The sequence below is a fragment of the Gossypium arboreum genome, chromosome 8, assembly GCF_025698485.1.
Source record: "Gossypium arboreum isolate Shixiya-1 chromosome 8, ASM2569848v2, whole genome shotgun sequence".
NCBI classification, from domain to species: domain Eukaryota; kingdom Viridiplantae; phylum Streptophyta; class Magnoliopsida; order Malvales; family Malvaceae; genus Gossypium; species Gossypium arboreum.
Window position 1 is genome coordinate 116677255 of NC_069077.1, and position 7352 is coordinate 116684606.

A 7352-nucleotide genomic window follows, 5' to 3' on the forward strand; every position below is an offset into this window, starting at 1 on the left:
TCCAACTTCTGCTTATTTGCTAAAAGTTCCTTTAAAAATTTCATTGCGTTTGGCATCTGCGATAGAGCTTCAATAAATGGTAAGTTAATATGTAATTTTTTTAAGAGTTTAAGGAATTTACCAAATTGTTCGTCTAAGCGGTCTTTCCTTGTCGCATTGGGGTATGGCACACGAGGTTTATATTCTGTACTTACCGGCTTTCGGTCATTTTGGCCAACCTCATTCTTACCTTTGCTTACCACTGTTTCTTGCCTTGGTTCTGGTTTAGGTGTGACTAACCCTTCCTTATCTTGGCTAGTAATCGCGTTGAGTTGCTCCCTTGGGTTAGATTCTGTGTTGTTTGGCAAGCTACCTTGTGGTTGTCTGAAAATTAACTTAGCGAGCTGTCCAATCTGAGTTTCGAGCCCCGGGATTGATGCTTGTTGATTTTTGAGTGCCGTCTCGATATTCTGAAAACGAGTTTCTAACATCGAGATGAATTTGGTTAGCAACTCCTTAAGGTTCGGCTTCTTTTATTGCTGGTAAGGTGGTTGTTGAAAACCCGGAGGATGTTTTGGCCTTTGATTTTTTTGACCGCCCCACGAGAAATTGGGATGGTTCCTCCAACCTACATTATAAGTGTTACTATATGGGTTATTTTGGGATCTAAAATTATTGTTACCCTTATATTGGACTTGTTCCTCCTCGATGCTAGGGTTGAAGGTTTGATATTCTGTGCATGCTCCTCCTCCATTCGAATCGCACCTCATCACTGGATGTACTTGAGTAGAACCACACAAACCGTCAATCTTTTTATTTAAGAGTTCTACTTGGTTAGATATCATAGTAACCGCATCGAGGTTGAAAACACCGGCTACTTTCGTCGACTTTGTTCTCATAACTTGCCACTGATAGTTATTCAGTGACATCTCCTCAATAAATTCGTAAGCAGCCTCAGGTGTCTTATTATTGATAGTTCCTCCAGCGATTGCATCAATCATCTTCCGAGTTGAAGGATTCAGGCCATTATGGAACATTTGAACCTGTAGCCAAAGCGGTAACCCATGGTGAGGGCACTTTCTTAAAAGGTCCTTGTATCTCTCCCATGCATCGTAGAGTGTTTCTAAATCCATCTACACAAAAGAAGAGATATCATTACGTAATTTGGTTGTTTTAGCCGGTGGAAAATATTTTAATAAAAATTTTTCGGTCATTTGTTCCCAAGTAGTGATTGACCCTCGTGGTAACGAGTTCAACCATTGTTTAGCCTTATTCTTTAACGAAAAGGGAAACAATTGAAGGCGAATGGCATCATCAGAAACGTCATTAATTATAAAGGTATCGCAAAATTCTAGGAAATTTGCCAAGTGAGCGTTAGGATCCTCGTCCTGCAAACCATCAAACTGAACAAACTGTTGTATCATTTGAATTGTGTTAGGTTTCAGTTCAAAATTATTTGCAGCAATAGTAGGTCTAACTATACTTGACTTAGTTCCTATTAAATCAGGTTTAGCATAATCATACATAGTGTGTGGAGCAGGATTTTGATTAACATCAATTGCAAGAGGTAGCAGATTTTCTTGGTTTTCAGCCATCTCCTCAGTTGTGGTTTGAATATCGTCCTCTTGCTCGTTCTCTATGTATCTTAAGCTTCGTCTTGTTTCTCTTTGGTTTCTGCGAACTGTGCGATCGATCTCACTGTCAAAAAGTAATGGTACTGATGGGTTTCTTTTAGTCATAAACCAGAAGAACCTACCACAAAAAGGGAAAAAGAAAGATTAGTAATAAAAATTAGAATACAATTTAAATTGAAGTAAAAGTAAATGGCTAAAGTAATAAAAATCGAGTGTTCCTAATATCTTAGTTTCCCGGCAACGGCACCAAAACTTGATACGTGATATTCATGACAGGTTTTAAATATTTATAATGAATCATTCTTAAAACTAACTATTATCACGATGAAGGCAAGTGTACCTATCGAATAGTAGTATAGCTTTAGCAAGACTGGATTGTCGAACCCAAAGGAACTAAAAGTACTAGTAATGATTGTCTTTTTATTATCTAGCCTAAGAATAATGGGGTTTGTTTTAAATAACTAATTAACTAAACTAAGAATTCACAAAAAATAGAATTGGGGAATTACTTCTGGAAAAAATCGATTAATTAAGACAATACCTAAGGAAAAATCCACCTAGAATTCACTTATTATTTGACTCTGAATCGAACGATTTATTCATTGGACTTGATCCGTAGAAATCCCTAAGTTATATTATTATCTCTCTTGAGACTAACAACTTCTAATCCTAGGTTGAATAATTGAAATCTCTTTCAAATTAACTCCCTAGGGTTGCATTAACTCGATCTATGGATCCCCTTATTAGGTTTCACCCTAATCCGACAAAATCTTGTCACCCTATCTCTAGGCGCGCAACCAACTCTACTTAATCATGACAAATGTACTCTTAGATAATAATAACAAGATCTATCTTAGGTTTCATTCCCCTTAGGTATTTAGGGGTTTTAGTTCATAACTAAAAAGGTAAACATCTTAGAAGAATAATGAATACAAAACATAAAGAAAACCCCAAAACTCCTGAAGGGAAATTGAGGGGAGATCTTCAGTCTTGATGATGAATCCGGCTTCTGAGATGGATCAGTCGGCTTTCCTTGAGCAGTTCCCTACTTCCTTCCTTGTGTCTCCCCTTTCCTCCTCCTCTTGGGTGTATTTATAGGCTTTAGAATGCCTAAGAACCCTCAAAATTGTCCTTTTCTGAGTTGGACTAAACTTGGGCTCTGCAGGGACGCACCTGTATGACACGCCCGTGTGCGATTACTTCAGGCCGTGGTCAAGCCTGTTAAATAGGCATGGGCGTGTGGTCCACTCATGTGAGTTGTGCTTTAATTCTGCCAAATTGACACGGCCGTGTGGTATGCCCGTGTGAGGAGGTCCTGGCCATGTTGATTTCGTACGTTGGCCTATTTTCTACGTTTTTGGACCGTTTCTCGTTCCTTTCACTCTCATATGCTCATCTAAGTATAAAATATGAAATTAAGGCATTAGGAACATTGAATCCACAAATTTTAAGGAAAAATCATCTATAAAATGTGCTAAGCATGGGATAGAAATATGTGTAAATTATGGTTTATCAATCCTCGAGCTCCCGATAGCTTTGACATCTAAAAACAATTGAAAACACACACAAAGTAAGCTTTCAAAGCTTAGTAAACCATATACAAATAAACTTATCATTTTAAGCATATAAGCATCATCAAATTACATATATTCCATAGCCAAATACTATCACAAACCACATCGTTCATATACATTTCACATATTCCAAATTCATTTGCACATATAGCATATTTTCTCATACTTATATTACTTATCATCATTTGCACATGTACTTACCTTTTATTCTTAAACACAGTATACATTTCAAACGTACCTGATTCAGATATACATTTCATATATTCATTCTTTTTTCGGAATGGCTGTTGAATCGTTCGGAATCATAAGGATACGTGGATAACTCGAAAAGCTCGTACAATGCCAATGTCCCAGACATGGTCTTACATGTAATCAAATATCGATGCCACTGTCCCAGACAGGGTCTTACACAAAATCAAATATGATGTCGATGTTCTAGACATGGTATTACACATAAATCATAAGTCGATGCCAACATCCCAGACGTGGTCTTACACGAGAACACATATCGGATCCTATGTCATGACATATGTATCCTAACTATTCCTAAAGTTCGTAGACATTTTGGACGTTGGAACTTTGTTGATACTTTCTTGGATGTCTCATATTTCTCAACTCATATAGTCATTCATCATAATTCAATAGCATACTATCGATAATATTCAATTCAAAACACATTTATTTGTATATTGACTTACCTCGTACGGAAATGAACGGAAATGAGCAACTATTCAATGACTTTCGTTTTCTCCCGATCTAATTCTGTTTTCTTTGGTTCTTGATCTATATAAATTCAAATTTAACTCTTTTATTCACCAAATCATTCAATTCAATCCAAAAACAAATATTTAGGGCATTTTACAAATTAGCCTTCACATTTTCACATTTTCACATTTTCACATTTTGACACTTTAGTCCTTAATTCACAAAATCACAAAATACACAAAATTTTCTTACATATATGCTTAGCCAAATTTTCATAGTATTCATATAAGTCCATATATTCCATTTATTTCACATTTTATTCCCTCAAAATCTTATTTTTACAATTTAGCCCATATTACTCAAATTCATCAAAAATTCAAAGACAAAATATGCTAACCCAACACATATCTTTCATTTTCTGTCATCAAATTTCATAAAACTCATAATTTCATCAATGGCTCAACTCAAAATCAAAAATTTCAAAAATTGAGACATGGGCTTGATAGATTACCAAGCAAGGATCACAAAAACGTAAAAATTATCAAAAAAACCGATCAAAAATCATACCTCAATTGGACTTTAGCATAGCTGAACCCTAAACTTGAGTTCTATTTCTTTTTCTGTGCTAATTTCGACTAACATGTATGATAAATGGCTTGATTTTCATGCTTTTGTTTATTTTAATTAACGTTAATATACATTTTACCATTTTATCCTTGCATTAAAACATTAATAAACCATTATACTAAGGCCATTAATGTCAACTCATATGTTCAATGGTCAAATAACAACATAAGGACCTCTCAATTATAAAGACATAGCAAATAGGCACTTTAGCAAATAGAACACATCTTTTACATTTTACACGATTAAGTCCTTTTTGAAAATTAAGCACACAAATAATCAAATTTTAATACAAAACTTTCACACATGTCAATTCACATATAATAAGCACAGAAAATAATATTAAAATATTTTTCTGACTCGAATTTGTGGTCCCGAAACCACTATTCCGACTAGGGTCTAAACCGGACTGTTACAACTCTCCCCCTTAGGGATTTTCGTCCCCGAAAATCTTACCGTTGAACAAATTCGTATATTGTCGTCTCATAACATCTTCAGGCTACCACGTAGCCTCTTCAACACCGTGTTGATGCCACATTACTTTACCAAAAGAATTTTCTTATTTCTCAATTCTTTAATCTCACGAGCTAAGATACGGATCAGTTCTTCTTCATATGTCATATCGGATTGAATCTCAATCTCAAACGGAGAAATCACATGTGATGGATCAGATCTATACCATCGAAGCATCGATACATGGAATACATTCTGAATCTTTTCTAGCTCAGGTGGCAACAACAATCTATAAGCAACCAGCCTGATACGCTCGATAATCTCATACGACCCGATGAACCTCGGACTCAATTTGCCTTTTCTACCAAATTGAAGTACTTTCTTCTACGGGGATACTTTTAGAAACACTTTGTCACTGATCTCAAATTCAATATCTTTCCGTTTCAAATCTGCGTGAGATTTCTGACGATCAGAAGCTGCTTTCAAACTATTTTGAATCACTTTTACTTTCTCTTCAGTCTCTTTTATCAAACGACCCCATGTATCTTATTCTCACTGAGCTCAGTCCAATACAAAGGTGTATGTCATTTGCGACCATATAAGGCTTCGTACGATGTCATTTTAATGCTCGATTGAAAACTGTTATTATAAGCGAATTTAATTAAAGGAAAATACTATTCCCACGTACCTTTGAACTCAAGAATGCAACATCTCAACATATCTTCAAGAATCTGAATAATCTAGTCGGATTAACCATCCGTTTGCTGGTGAAAAGCAGTACTAAATTGCAATTTCTTACCAAAGCATGTTACAATTTCTTCCAAAATTGTGATGTGAATCTCGGATCTCTGTCTAACACAATAGATAATAGCACATTGTGCAATCTCACAATATCAAAAATGTATAATTCAACTAACTTATCAAGCAGTAATTGGATCGTACCAAAATAAAATGGGCTAATTTTGTCAATCTATCAACCACAACCAGATTTCATCTTTCCTTCTTGGAGATAGGGGCAAACCCGAAAGAAAATCCATTCTCACTCTATCCCTTTTCCATTTTGAAATCATAATCGGTTGTAAAAAATCGGATGGCACTTGATGTTCAGCTTTAACTTGCTGACAGATCAAACATTTCGAAACAAAGTTGGAGGTATCTCTTTTCATTCTAGACCACCAGTAAGCTGTTTCAAATCATTATACATTTTCATACTACCTAGATGTACAGATAAACGATTGTTATGGGCTTCGTTCAAAATCATCTGAATCAACTCTAGATTTCTCGAAACACAAATTCGATATCGGAATCTCAAACAATCATCTTTATCAACTCTAAATTTCAAATCGAAATCTAAATCACACTAAGCTCGTTTTGATATTATCTCATTATCCACTTTTTGAGCATCAATAATCTGTTGTAAGAACAACGGTCTCGCTTTTAATTCGGCTAATACCAAACCACCATCAAATAGAACCAAATTAGCATTCATCGCATGCAATGCAAATAATGATTTCTGACTCAAAGCATCAGCAACAACATTTGCTTCTTCCGGATGATAGTTAATCACAAGCTCATAGTCTTTTTGCAGTTCTAACCATCTTCTCTGTCTCAAATTCAAAATTTTTTGAGTCATCAGATATTTCAAAATTTTGTGGTCAGAATAAACATGACATTTCTCACCGAACAAATAGTGACGCCAAATTTTCAAAGCAAACACAATCGCAGCTAATTCTAGATCGTGTGTCGGATAGTTCTTTTCGTGCGACTTTAATTATCTCGAAGCATAAGCAATGAATTTTCCTTCCTGCATCAAAACACATCCCAGACTATTCAATGAAGCATCACTGTAGATCACAAATTCTTTACCTGATTCGGGTTGTACTAACACTAGAGCTTCAGTCAATAGGGCTTTCAACTGATCAAAGCTTTTCTGACACTTTTCAGACCATTCAAACTTCACATCTTTCTGAAGCAATTTCGTTAATAGAGTTGCGATCATCAAAAAGACTTTTATAAGCCGTCTATAATAACCGACAAGTCCTAGAAAATTGCAAACTTCAGAAACATTTCTTGATGGTTTCCAATCTAAAATAGCTAAAATTTTACTCGAATCAACTCGGATACTGGATGCTGATACAATATGGCCCAGAAAACCAACTTCTCATAACCAGAATTCATATTTGCTAAACTTCGTATATAGTTTCTTATCTCGCAAAGTCTGTGGCACTATTTTTAGATGCTCGGCGTGCTCGGATTCATCACTTGAATAAATCAATATGCCATCAATGAATACTATAACAAATTGATCTAAATACGGTCTAAAAATTCTGTTCATCAAATCCATAAAGATAGCAGGTGCATTCGTTAATCCGAAAGGCATAAA

General features: G+C 35.4%; 1 non-coding gene across 1 annotated transcript; it reads left to right on the top strand.

Annotated features, from left to right (window-relative positions):
• The first annotated feature begins 1038 nt into the window (after positions 1-1038).
• Positions 1039-1145, top strand: LOC128280261 (small nucleolar RNA R71). The gene has a single exon (XR_008270441.1). It is a non-coding gene; the product is annotated as a small nucleolar RNA R71 (small nucleolar RNA).
• The last annotated feature ends 6207 nt before the right edge of the window (positions 1146-7352 follow it).